The following is a 13,836-nucleotide window of genomic DNA, read 5'->3' on the forward strand; positions in this document are numbered from 1 at the left end:
TATGTTCAGCCTCTTCGCCGCCGCCATTTCCAGAAGTTTCCAGTCACCTCCAGTGCCATGGTCGCCACAAAAAGCGACTGCAGAGCCCGTTGTCCCGGCAGCGTCAGCGGAGCCTGTGCTGCTTTCTAGCTCACTCCTAGATTTTCTCCTCTCATTTCGGGCCGGTGACGGCGGAGGGAGACGGTAACACCTGCATAAGGTGGGAGGAGGTACGAGCACGTAGAGAGGAGTTCCGGCCTACACCCCCGCCGCCTCCAACTTGGTACCTTCCGACTACCCCCGCCCCACGGCTCGGGAAGCTTCTCCACAGAGCAGAAAGAGCCGCGGGGTAGCGGGGAGGGGCCGGCGGAAGAGGCGGGCGGGCGCCGGAGGCGGGGCGGTCACGCCGCCCGTCCCGTGCCCGTGGAGTCACGTGTCTGCGTCGCAGCCAATCGCCGGGCGGCGCTGTCCTGGGAGCGAGGAGGCTGTGGTGAGAGACGGACGGAGACCGGAGATGTTTTCAAGTCCGGCCTCCGCGGCGTTCGTGGCGGTTGCAGCGGCGACGAAGACAACGACAGCGACGGCAACACCAAGGCACTCGTTCAGGGGGTAAACCCTCCTGCGCCGATAGTGCCTTGGGTTCGTGAGGGTGAGGGGGGCGTGGCGACAGGCGAGGAGGAAGGAGGGGCGCGGTTTCGAGCCCCGTACCCGGCGCCTGGGAGGAGACCCTCAGTTCTGCGCTGCTCCCGTCTCCCTTCCCCAGAGCAAGGTAGGGGACGCGCCCTGCCCACCCTGTCTCGTGCCGCCCAGCCAGGGCAGGCCCAGCCCAAGGCGCCGCCGGCCTGACAGTGACAGGCCGTTAGTGGCCCCGGCGCGGGTCCGCTCCGCCCGCCGCCGCCCCTTCAGGAGTCCCGAGTAGCTGCGGCGCGGCCAGGAGCCGCCAGCAGGGCGGTGGTGCGGGGGAATTTGGTGGGGCAACCCCGCCCGCCCCCCACCGCCGATCCCGGGGCTGGGCTGCCGCCGCCTCCCGGAACATGGCGGGGCCGGGAGGAGCGTGTGCGTGCGAGTGTGCGCGGCCCGAGAGGGCGCCGCCGGCGTGCCGCGGCCGGACCCGGCGGGGCGGGGCTGGGCGGGGGTGGGGGCGCGCCTGGCCCGCCGCGCGCGCTCGCCCGCCCGCCGGCAGCCAGGGTGCGGGCGCGGCCGCTGGAGACCGCTGCGGTCCCCCCCCACCCCCCCTCCCCGAGACAGCATCGGAGGTACAGGGTTCCGGGGGAGAGGAAGATGAAAGGGAGAAGGGAAATTGCCGCTTTATTAGTCTCAAGGGAAAAGAGAGCGGCACGCTGCAGTTGCATCTTAAATGCCAGTGTAAACTGTCTTTGCCGCATTAGGCAATCGGTTCTCTTCTTCGTTCTGCATGTGCCCATTCGAATGGTATTCGTAGACCCTCGGAGCACGTCAGATTCTTAGATCTCCTGTTGAGGGGTAATATGGTGTGACGCATCCTCAAGGATCCCAAAGCGTTGAAAAACGGTTGTACAAAGAGGTTACCGAAGCCCAGCTGACAGCTGTTTTAATAATAACAGTAAGAAACAGTTTGGGTTGGGAAGTTAACACTATTGCACCAGTTGAAACCGTAGGAAACATTTTAAACAGTGTACTCTTTGACATTGTAATTTCCACCGGACACCCGCGGGTGAAATGGGTTGCAGATTCAGTGATGTGTAAAGCCTTGGAATTATCTGTAATTCTGAAGTTGAAATGAACCTGTGTTCTTAGTCATGTGTTCCTTTTTAATTTTAAGTTGGTTTACGTAAATCATGAAGGAAGGCGAACTGGTAAAATAGCTATTTTAAAATAAATTGACTGTTTATTAAAAACATATGCTCAAGTAGGGTGTTCAGAATCTCGGGCACTGATCTGTTTCAGTTTCTTCAATCATTATACAAAGGCTTTCCTGGAGATTAGTTCAGAACTGGCAGAACATATGCTCTATTGGTGCCAAGTGGCTTAAAAACAAAATGAGATAGTGTTGACTGTATAAGATCAAGTCATTATATTAACTAATTTTGTTGGAGAAAATCTTTCATTTGGGCTAAACGCAAAGAAATATTTAAAGATTCATGATGTTTCCCCTGGAGATAATTGGCAGGAGGAGAAAGGTTTTACTTCTTAAAGATCTTTTATAGTTAACACAAGTACTAATTAAATTTCTTTTAAAGGAAGGTCTGCAGCCAGCTTGACTAAAGTCAGGCTATTCAGGGATGTGTTCTATTTTAGGAGCATGCAAGGTGTTAAAATGAACGAAAATCAAAGTATTAAGTGGTATTCATGAAGGTAAGGAGTTAAGAAAAAAAGGAAAAAAATAGGGTACCTTCAATGTTTTTTGTCTCTGATGTCCATAGTTGTTGTTTAGTATGGTTTTATGAGCAAGCAGAACTGGGAAAGTGAAAATCTCGGGTGTGTATTCCATGAGGAATATTTGAGGAAGAATAGAGAGAACTAAATATTCCGATGAGGAAAGAACTTAGTAGGTGAAAAAGTATGTTGTTTAGTCTCTGGTTTTAGTTCTTGATTATCAAGGGAAGGGGGGGAAAGGTTGAATTTTGTTTGGAGGCAACTCCCTACTCAGTGGAATGAATTTAAAAGGAAAATGTTTTATCAAGGTGTTTATATTTATATATATATTTATGTATGTATACACACATATATATGTATGTATAATCCTGTAGAAGTTGTTGGAAAATGTGATATTGAGGTAGACTGTAGCAAATGGCAGTCAGTGGGATATTTGAAAAACACTTTGTTGGAAAAGAGGTTTTTATTCTAAGGAATAAGAAGAAGAATAGTAAAAATATTCAATTTGTTGATACTGACTTGTAGTTAAATTTTTTTATTCTGTTTCAAGAGCATTATTTCAGTCTAAAAAGAATGATTTATGAGATTATTTCCATCATCGTCTATAAGAGGTTTGGACTGCTTTCTGTATATAAACTTGATACTGAAGCAGCATTTATCAGAAAGACATGAAGAATTTGTTTAATAATTGCAATAGCTTGTTTCAGAGCTGTTCACACACTACTTTGTTACTTGGAGTTTGTTCCTAAAATTAACATTAACATGTATTTGTAAAATGTCTGTATTGTGTAAAAGGTAGAGTCATGGTGATTTGTCCTTAGAAATGGAAGGGACCTCAAATTTTCTCATTTTACAGATGAGAACATAAAGTCCTACTAAAGTGAAATAACTTACATAAGTCACTACAACCTAGTTCAAAAAGTCTGTGGTTTGGCCTAGAGATTCCTTTCTGTGAAATGCTAATTTGCCTCTTCCTTTAAGAAGTAGCTCATGGAGTAGTGGAAAGAATATTGAAATACGAGTGAGAAGGCCTCAGTTTACATTTTTGATGTAAAAAAAAAATTCTTGATTTATTACTTCCTAACTGGTTTTTCACAAATCGCATTAACTTTCAGAACCTTCTTAATCTGCAAAAAGTAATTTTCCTGCATAATTTACAAGGATGGAATAAATGTGATTACATATGGAAAGCACGTGGTGTACTGTAAACTTTTATACATATAAAAAGTGTCTATTTTAAAAATAAATACAGTTTCACTGTGTAACAAGGTGTCTAGATCCCTAGGTTTTTGCTTAGCCTTAGCTTTATTGTTTCTAGCACCTGCTGTTTCACAGATTATAACTCCCTGTAGATACATTTTCTGATCCCCACTTAGTTCTAATCTTAGTAAATCCTCTTATGAACATTTTAAATATTGCAGTTGTTAGAGCCTGACTTCCTCTGGAGAATATGAAGTTTCTCCATATAGCATTTGAAAATATTCTCATTTACACTCATGCATGCATAATCTGTTTCTTTAAAAGTGGCTTTTTAAAAGTAATAGTGAAAGTGTCTTAGTTGCAATGTTAATTTGTCTGTTGCTAGTTTCCACATACGGCAATAACAGGAGATAATTTCCTTTATAAACTCAGCTTTGGTTGGTGTTAAGATTATCTTGTAGATCTGAATATGTAGAAATGTTAATAGAGAGTTTTGTTTGTTGGTTTTTGCTGTTGTGCTTAAGGATCTTCTAGTGCTTTAAATTAATAATGCTGGAAACCAATCTGGTAATATTGTTTACTGTAGTATTACATATTTTACCTGCAGTCTTGAGTTTGAAGATTATGTTAAATATTCCTTAAACATTATATATGAATATCTGTTTTCAAAGTTTTGAGTGAAATATTTAAGATAATTTTAAAATAATGTTGTTAGATACTACTGTTATTCTAACATATGGCTGAGGAAAAAGGCTTTGAACTGTTAAGCGATGTGTAGATATTCACAGACCTGAAAAAAGTGACAGACTGTATTGTTCCCATTCTTAATCATTTGTCTGTGCTCTGCCTCTAATTAAGAGTATTTAGCTGATTTTAAAAAGTTTTAAGGCAGTGTTTCTTAAATTTCAGATTTTGTGAAAATGTCTGGAGGCCAGCTATTCTGCTTTCTACTGTGTTGGTAAAAAGAAAGAAAAGAAAATACCTTATAAGAATCTTGGAAGGTAGGCAGCAAGCCTTTTTGTGAGACGGTGAGGTAACTGTTGGGTTTTTTATGTTAGTTGTCAGAAGCGAATTAATCTCACCAGCTACAGAAGGACTACAATTTTTACTGTTACAAGAGGTGATTTTTAACAGACTCCACCTTGATACAGATGTCATTTGTCTAAAGAAACTTATTTTAATCATAGTGGCTGTAGAAAAAAGATCACCAACCAAACTCATTTAGGACTTTTATAAAGGAATAGATCCACCAATAGTAAATTTGTCCAGGTTAGAAAATAGCATCCAAGACTAGGTTTTTCAATTAAAAATTCTAAGAAGTTCAAACTCTTTAAGTTCTTAGAAAATTAAGTTAAACACAGAAATGCTTCCAAATTGAGATAAGTAGTAGAAGAGGTAAATTATGAAGTTGCAAGTTATAGGGCGGAAATCATTTCTTTTTCTTTGGCATTTAAAATTTGTCTCTTTGGCCATTGCCTTAACAATTGCTATTGTACTGGGGCGCCTGGGTGGCTCAGTTGGTTAAACGTCTGACTTCGGCTCAGGTCATGATCTCATGGTTCGTGGGTTCGAGCCCCACATCTGGCTCTGTGCTGACAGCTAGCTCAGAGCCTGGAGCCTGTTTCAGATTCTGTGTCTCCCTCCCTCTCTGACCCTCCCCTGCTCACGCGCGTGCTCTCTCTCTCAGAAATAAATAAAACGTTTTAAAAAAATAATTGCTATTGCACTAAAATTGTTTCATATATGTAGTACTATACTTTCCTGGTTTATGTTTTGTATTTGGGCCATAATTGGGGGAAATACCACAAATATTACTGATACCATATTTTTCCCATTTTTTAAAGCTTTATTTTTGTTTTTAGGTAATATCTAAACCTAGTGTAGGGCTGGGACTTAGAACCCTGAAATCAAGAATCGCATGCTGTACCAATTGAGCCAGCCAGACGCCCTCCCTGAATATCTTATTTTTAAACTACTTTGTTGCTTGAAAGAGGTGTGTGAGAGAACCTTGTAGCTTCTTAGATTTCAGATTGTTCTTCCTCCTACATGGAGTTTTGTCTGCCCCCTGAATTCTAATAGAGAACAGAAACTATGTATGTCTGGTTCTCTCTTCCTAGAAGTAGCTATTTTGACTCAGGATACAGTAGTATGTAAGAATTATAGTGCTTTGTAGTTCATGTAGTACTTTCTGCTTGAGATCCCTTGAATTTCTCAACTACTCTCAGATCAGCAAAACATGAGCTAAGCTGATGATGTTGAACCATGGATAGGATCCAGGTTAAAATTCTCTGGCAAAATGCTAGACTTTTGAAATTCATTCACGAAAGAGAAGCATTAGTACATCTAAAGGAAGAGAGGAGAAACACACCTACCAGTGGACTTTTTATTTTCGTTTCCACCAAAGACACATCACATACAGCTTTCTATTTTGTTACATCTCTTCTGAAACTTAAGCAGGGTAGAAGTAAATACTAAAACATTCTTTATACCACTTTACTAATTTGTGGTGATGGTTAATGATGTTAAAGACAAATGAGAAAATTTTACAAAATGTTTCCTACCTTAATTTGAACAAAAGTATTACAATTAGGAAGAAAGCCTTCTTAACATTCTGTTGTTCTAAATGCTAAATTGTTCTAAATACTAATACTAAAAGTCTTGCAACCTCTGAGTTAAAGTCCTTTTTACCAGAGTTTGAGTATTTGAAAGTTATTTGGTGATCAAGGAAAAGAACTTTTTTGAGCTTCTGTACATGAGGTACTGCTAGATACATACCTTATTTTAATCAGTGATCAGAGGAGATACAGTATCTAGTTATGAAAATACTTCAAAAAATTGTCATTGAAATATCTCCAACTTTAGATATTTAGATATCTTGAGTACTAGACCCAAAAACGAACTTGAAGTTTGTAAGTGCTGTATAAATTTAAGTTTGTTACTTTGAGAAAAATTTTCTTATGATCAAGCTAATTCATTCATAGATTTATATTGAGGTGGATCATCCAGTGGTGGTTATTCAGTCTTCAGAAATTATCCCTGTCTTCCAGGCTTCATTAAAACATCCCAAGAATAAAGATGAGTGTTCTCTTTAAGCTGAATTTGAACAGAATAAAAAATACCTCTTTACTGAGTTTCTATTTGTCCTCTTATCATTGAAAGTAAACAAGAATGTTTGACAGCAAATTGGCTTACTCATTCTTCCTTTCTTTTGTCCTTTTTCCTCCTTCGTGGCTCCTCCTTCCCCTTCAGACTATGGTGTTCCCTTGGTTTTGCAAACACCCAGTGAAGAAAACAATACCTATCTATTGTTGGTTGACAATTTAAATTTGTGTTAGATTTAAGTATACCACTTATATTTCAGGCCTTTTGTCTTTGATTATGGTATGAATATTGATTTTAGCTATAGGAATTTGGATCATTAGCTAATACATTATTTGCATTTTCTCATCTGTGAATTGATACTTTGTATCTTTGGCCATTTTTCTCTTTGTTTCTTCTTATTGAAAACTTCTGGGAATGGCAGTCAAGAATTTGAGCGATTTTGGGGGCGCCTGGGTTGCTCAGTTGCTTCAGGGTCCAACTTCTGATCAGGTCTTAGTCTCACAATTCGTGGGTTTGAGCCTGGAGCCTGCTTCAGAGTCTGCGTGTCTGCTCCTCCCTCTCTCTTTCGCTCTCCTTCCCTCTTTCCCTCTCTCTTTCTCTTTCTCCTCCTTCCCCACTTACTGTCTTTCAAAACCGAATAAATGTTAAAAAGAATTTAAACCATTTTTCAAACACTTTCATTAGTGTTTTTAAATCACTCATTGTTAAAGTAAAAACTCTGTAATAAAAGAGTTTATGATTCTCCAAAGTCTCTTTGTGGTATTTATGTATTAGAAATTGTTTATATGTTACAAATTTTTTTTTTAGTTTATCATGTATCTTTTGAATGAGAACTTGTAGTTTACAACCTTTTGGCAAATCCCAGAAAAAATGGGCCCTCTCCATACTATTAACTTTAATTTTGAGTATTTGAAAATTGTCTAGATGATAACTTAATGAGATAACTCTTTGGGCTCTTTTATTATTTCGTCACATCCCTAATCCAAGAATTTCTTCTGCCCATAGCTTTTGTGAACTCAGTTGATAGGGACGAAGCAGCAGAAAACCATGAGAATCCTTTAAGCAAAGGGGAAAACTAGAGTGTCACATTTAAGTCCTGTTCATTATGAAGTACCATCTGACTGGTATAGGTGCAATTACAAGTGTTTTATGGTTGATAATAGGCGCTCCACTTAACTTTTCATTCACTCCTTACAGTAACCTTGTGAAGTTTATGACATTCCAATTTTTTTATTAAAAATTTTTTTAAATGTTTGCTTTTGAGAGAGAGAGAGAGCCAGAGCATAGCGGGGGGGGGGGGGGGGTGGCGGGGGTGGTGTTGCGCAACAGAGACACAGAATCTGAAGCAGGCTCCAGGCTGCAAGCTGTTATCACAGAGCCAAAGCAGGGCTTGAACCCACAAGTTGTGTGATCATGACCTGAGCCAAAGTTGCACGCTCAACCGACTGAGCTGCCCAGGTGCCCCTAATTTTTTTAAGTAATCTCTACACCCAACATGGGACTCCTGCTCCACAGACTAGGTCAGCTAGGTGCCCCATATCTTATTTGTATTTTAGAGATGAGATTCGATTTAAATCTGTGATTGTATTGCTTCCTCATAAAACTACACCTTAAAAAATTTGGTGACATTAAGAGAAAAGGATAAAATAATAGATAAATTTTTAGCCTTTTGGTGAAAAGTAATTATTTTGCATTACAGATTATGGATTTTTATGAGGAATGAAAAGTCTTGAATGATCCAGTCTGACAGTGTGATAATCTCTGGATATTGAATTTGAAAGTCACTGGAATTTTTATCTTTTTACTTCTCAGTTTTCAAGTAGAACAAATATTATGGATACAACAATAAAGGTTTTAAACATTTCATAGTTAATACACTTTAAATGTTTCTATGAACAGCTGCATTTGTCATTGTTGAGGCAGGTGTTTGGGAAAATATAAGCAAAGGCAGTATTATAGTTTACATCTTTTTAAAGGGTTTACACCAAATGAACAAAATATGAACGTGTGAAATAGGAAGATATCGTTGTTCATAAACATTCCAGTTGCTTTCCGGTTCGTGTGAAAAGGAACGTACTAAGTCCTGCAAGGACAAAGATCGGGTCTGTCTTGTTCAGTGTTGTATATCCAGATTTCATCACACAGTAGAGTCATTGCATGTTTATCAATGACCAAGAATCACCCCACAGCCAGTGACAGGAGAATGGTCCGATTAGCATAAGAGGACTAAGGGAGAAGAGTAGTGCATGAAATAAATTTGCGGGGCACCTGGGTGGCTCAGCATCCGACTCTTGATTTTGGCTCTGGTCATGGTGTCATAGTTTATGAAATTGAGCCCCTAATTGGCTCTGCACTGACGGCAGGAGCCTGCTTGGGATTCTCTCTCTCTCCCTCTCCCCTTCCCCCATGGGTGCTCTTTTTCTCTGAAAGGAAATAAACTTAAAAAATGAACTTGCAAGATGGAAAAAATTTTCTTAGAAAACATTATAGACATTCCACGTTAGAGACAAAAAGATCATTGATAAGGTTGTTAGGTTTTAAGGTTTTAGGTCTCAGTGCCCTAAGCACATACTTGAAGAAGACGACATTATCAGTGTGTATGGAACTTAAAATCTAGCATGAAGAGATAGTTACTTAAAGCAAGGATCCATAATTAAGGAGAGGTTCTGTAAACATTTTGAAATTATATAGCAAATTCTTTAGTGAATATGCTTTCAGGGTCTGAAATAGGTCTGTCCAGAAAATACTATGAATCACTAACTTGGGAATTTAAGTTCAGGTTTGAAGTAGAGCTATCATATTCTTAAATAGTCTTAAAGTTGTATATTTTGGCATTATTTTTATAGTGTATTCCTTTTGATAGATAAAACTGTTTAATATTGGTACAGTCCGCGGGATTTGCCTCTTTTTTTCCAGTTTATAACATTTGTGTCGTTATCCGGCAAATTTTTTTAATGTTTATTTTTAGAGAGAGAGAGAGAACGAGTGGGGGAAGAGCAGAGAGAGGGAGACAGAGGATCCTAAGCAGGCTCTGTGCTGTCAATGCAAAGCCCAATGAACCCATGAACCAAGAGATCATAGCCTGAGCCAAAGTCAGGCACTCAGCCAACTGAGCTACCCAGGTGCCCCCAGTAATGTTTTCTTTTAAAAGTAAAGCAAAATATGCGTGTATTTTTTCCCATTGGGGTTGGTGTTTTCACAGTACCACGCTTTCCTTACTGTCTTACAGTTATTGGAATACATTGAATTTGCTTTGGTCCCCCTATTACCATTTATCTCTCCTTATTATTCTCTTCAGTAGACTTTGGTAGGGAACCAGTTTATATTTCTAAACTTCTCTGGCTAAGAAAGCTACCAGTAATACATACTACTACCCTAAGCCAGTTTAGAGCATGTTTTCTTTTAAATGCCCTGAAATATGTAGTTAACCCGAATTCTTGTGTGTGGTGTAGTAAGTAAGTAGGTTAATGTTGGAGAGTGCAGGATACAAAAAAAGTGAAGTAGTAGATCAGGACTGAAATAAAGCCCCAACAAGTCAACCCTGGTATGAAATCATGTGGAAGTTACAGATTTTGGCTCTAGTCTGAAGCAGTGTGACACCTCACACTGCAGTTGAGTCAGGGTGGGAAAAGTGTGGCATGCAAATTAGAAATAATTTAATTCTTCCATTAGCATTGCTCTCTCATAAGGTACTAAGTCCAGCTACCTATAACTGCATGAAGTTGGCGTAGGTAAAGATGAATTTCAGGATCATAGGCTTATATTTTAGAAGCAGTGAGTCTTGTAAACGATTCTGGTTTTTTTTAATGCCATGACCTTTATCCTGAATCTCTCACATATTTATGTATTGCAGTTAAAACTAGTGAATTATGTAAACAATTAAAAATCCTACCATTTAAAGGTAAAGTATGTGCCCTATCATTTTTACAGAAAGCAGTAAAACTGAGGGCATTAATCGGAATTATTAAACTGTGAATAGTATTTAGAATGGCAACAGATTTATATTGCAAAGATCAGTTCTTTTGAGGGACAGGGAAGGGGGCAAAGTTAAAATACCAAACCCTTTTTCTTTTGAAATACTAGATAATAAAAAAAAAAAAAAGGTACAGAAAACAGCATAATGAACTCCTGGGTACCAATCAACCGCTTAATAATTAAACATTACAAATTTACAATACACTTTTCCTGTATCCACTTCTTCACTCCTTCAGTGGACTTCCAATCTCCCTCTTTTTTTTTTTTTTTTTTTTTTGGTACAGACTTCCTAACAGTGGCTTTTCCCTTTTTCTAGACCTATGTAATTTTGTTTTTTTCTTCAAAGTTTACTTCAGGGTTCTTTCCATTTTTAACTCTATTACATATTGTATATAACAGAGTTGTCTGACAAGGGGAGTTGAAAATAAAACTGTATACATGAGGTAAAAATCTACTTAAAATATAGGCAAAGGAAAGTTAGATTTCAACACTGTACTACATTGCAGAACAAAATTGATAAAGTAGATACAAGAGTAACCTAACAATGTGATTGTTTTAGGAAGGTTGGTCTGGAAGGAAGTGGTGATTTGCTAACTCATTTGACTTTTTTCCTCCTAATTACTGTGTGTCAGTGAGATTTTACTTGTCCTCCAACACTTTACCATTTTGACAGAAGAGAAAGGAGCTGGTGACAAAATGTTTAATTATGAAGATTTCTAGAAAGCTTTCAGGATTTGGGGAATTACTCTTGACCCCTTTTAGAATCTGTTGACAGTGGAGTGAATACATAGCAGTGCCTGTTAGATTCCTGTGTTAGGCATTAGTAATTTTTTCAGTTCCCAGTCCCAGAGATGCAAGAGAGGCTGCCTAACCATTATCTCTGAGCTGTTGCAGCCCTCTACCGGTCTATGTAAGTTGCACAATTTAGAACCCTCAAGGGCTAGAAAGAGGTCAGTAACTCTGCAACTCATTTTTAGAATCCTTGACCTTTAGAATTTATTTATGCCAACTCTCTCAAGTGCAGATGAGTATTTTATACATACATCTTAACAATTTCGGAAACGTACATATAGATATATGAGAGACCTAGGGCAAATAGATCCATGTAAACGCAACTGCCTGTATTATTTTAAAAGTCTAAATAATATTGTTAGAATGTAGTTTGTTATGGTTTCATGGTTGACAGTGTCAAAAAACTTTTTATCACTAATCTGGTTTTGTAAATACTGTCTAATAAAGAACGAGAATTTTGTTTTTGAAAAACTTGCAATATTGTTGCTATATTAGAATAAATACAACAGAAAAATGCTAATTGTTTCTTTTTAGTTATTTTCTTTTAAATTACTTTCAGCAACTTCCTACTGCTAGAGCCAGAAACTTCGGTGTCATTCTAGCCTCTTTGCTCTTATTTGTTGTTCTTTCCTACTTCACAGTCTGGTCATCATACGTTAAGTGGTCTCCTTGTCTCTCATCTAATTTCTGTTTAGTGTTTTTTTCCAAAGTTTCAGCAGCAGCACCATTCTAAACACTACTTGAATTATGTCACTACCTTTTTAAAAGTCTTAAATTGCTTTTTGCCATCATGAAGATCAAACAACACAATCACAGAGTACTTATGATGTGATTCCTACTACTTCCTTAGCTTCATTTTCTACCCACTGTACTTCAGTTTTTGCTATCCTTTCAGTGTAGCCTGCTTTCCTGTGTGGGAATGGGTGTCTATACCTGTGCACTTGTTTATCCTCCCTCTGCAACCCTGTCCGTGTCTATCTGCCTGGTGGACATCCTCAGGACTCTATCTTAGTGTTACCTCTTCTTGAAATTGTCCATGTCTCTGTATACATGCAGCTGGTTGGGGGATCTCTTTGTGCTGGTGTTGTCATGTTTCTGTAACATTTATTGTTCCAAATGGTAATAAATCTGTCTTTTGTCACTTTAAAACCATAAATTTCCTTTAGGCTAGCATTGTGTCTTGTTTGTTTAGTCCCGTTGCTTGGCATATAGATGCTTAGTAAATGTTAAGTGATTGAAAATTGCATGAGCAGACTGGGGTAGAATAGTTAAAGGAAATAGCTGTAGTTAAATGGTTTAACATAAATTCAGTTTTTGAAGTTATGAGGAGAATCCATTGTAGACCAATGCTGGTTGGATGTACTTTACACCATGTATCCATATTTGAGGAAGGAGCAGGAGGAGATAAAGAATTGTAAAATTTTAGAGTTGGAATGGATCTCACTTTAAAATGAGAAAACTGGGGCACCTGGGTGGCTCAGTTGGCTAAGCATCTAACTCCGGCTCAGGTCATGATCTCATGGCTTGTGAGTTCGAGCCTCATGTCGGGCTCTCTGCTGACAGCTCAGAGCCTGGAGCCTGCTTCAGGTTCTGTATCTCCCTCTCTCTCTGTACCTCCCCCACTCATGCTCTATCTTGCTCACTCTGAAAAAAATGAATAAACATTAAAAATACGGGGCACCTGGGTGGCTTATTTGGTTAAGTGTCCAACTTCGGCTCAGGTCATGATCTCGTGGTTTGAGCCCCGCATCAGACTCTGCTGACAGCTCACAGTCTGGAGCCTGCTTCAAGTTGTTTCTCCCTCACTCTGCACCTCTCTTTATCTCTTAAAAATAATAAACATTAAAAAATTTTTTTGAAGTAAACATGAAACCTTAAAGAAATTAAAAATGAAATAATGAAAAGTAAATAAAATGAGAAGACTGAAACCCAAATATGTTTCACCTTGACTTGGCTGGGATTAGTGGATATTGGTTGTTTGTATTTCTTTTTTTTTTCTTCTTTTTTTTTTTTTACAAATAGTTTATTGTCAAATTAGTTTCCACATTAACACTCAGTGCTCATCCCCACAAGTGTCCTCCTCCATGCCCATCCCTCCTCCCCCCCACATCCATCAGTCCTCAGTTTTTGTCAGCATTCAAGAGTCTCTCATGGTTTGCCTCTCTCCCTTTCCCCCGCCATTTCCCCCGTTCTTCTCCCCCATGGTCCTCCGTCAAGTTCCTCCTAATCCTCCTATACGTGCAAACATGTGATATTTTTCCTTCTCTGCCTGACTTATTTCGCTCAGCATAACACCCTCAAGGTCCATCCATGTTGCTATACATGGCCAGATTTCATTCTTTCGCATTGCCATGTAGTATTCCATGGTATAGATAAACCACATCTTCTTGATCCATTCGTCCGTTGATGGACACTTAGGCTCTTTCCATGTTT

General features: G+C 39.4%; 1 protein-coding gene across 3 annotated transcripts in view; it reads left to right on the top strand.

Moving 5' to 3' along the window:
- Positions 1-414: 414 nt before the first annotated feature.
- ANKRD12 (ankyrin repeat domain 12) overlaps positions 415-13,836 on the top strand; it is a 126,610-nt gene continuing 113,188 nt past the window's right edge. The window contains exon 1 of one of the 3 annotated variants that reach the window (XM_039219096.1): positions 415-748. The gene's annotated coding sequence lies outside the window, so the exon portion shown is untranslated. The remainder of the gene's footprint in view (positions 749-13,836) is intronic. The other 2 variants (XM_039219098.1, XM_039219095.1) reach the window with 2 other exon arrangements.

This window comes from Hyaena hyaena, unplaced genomic scaffold (genome assembly GCF_003009895.1).
Source record: "Hyaena hyaena isolate Hyena2069 unplaced genomic scaffold, ASM300989v1 scaffold_786, whole genome shotgun sequence".
In the NCBI taxonomy this organism is placed as follows: domain Eukaryota; kingdom Metazoa; phylum Chordata; class Mammalia; order Carnivora; family Hyaenidae; genus Hyaena; species Hyaena hyaena.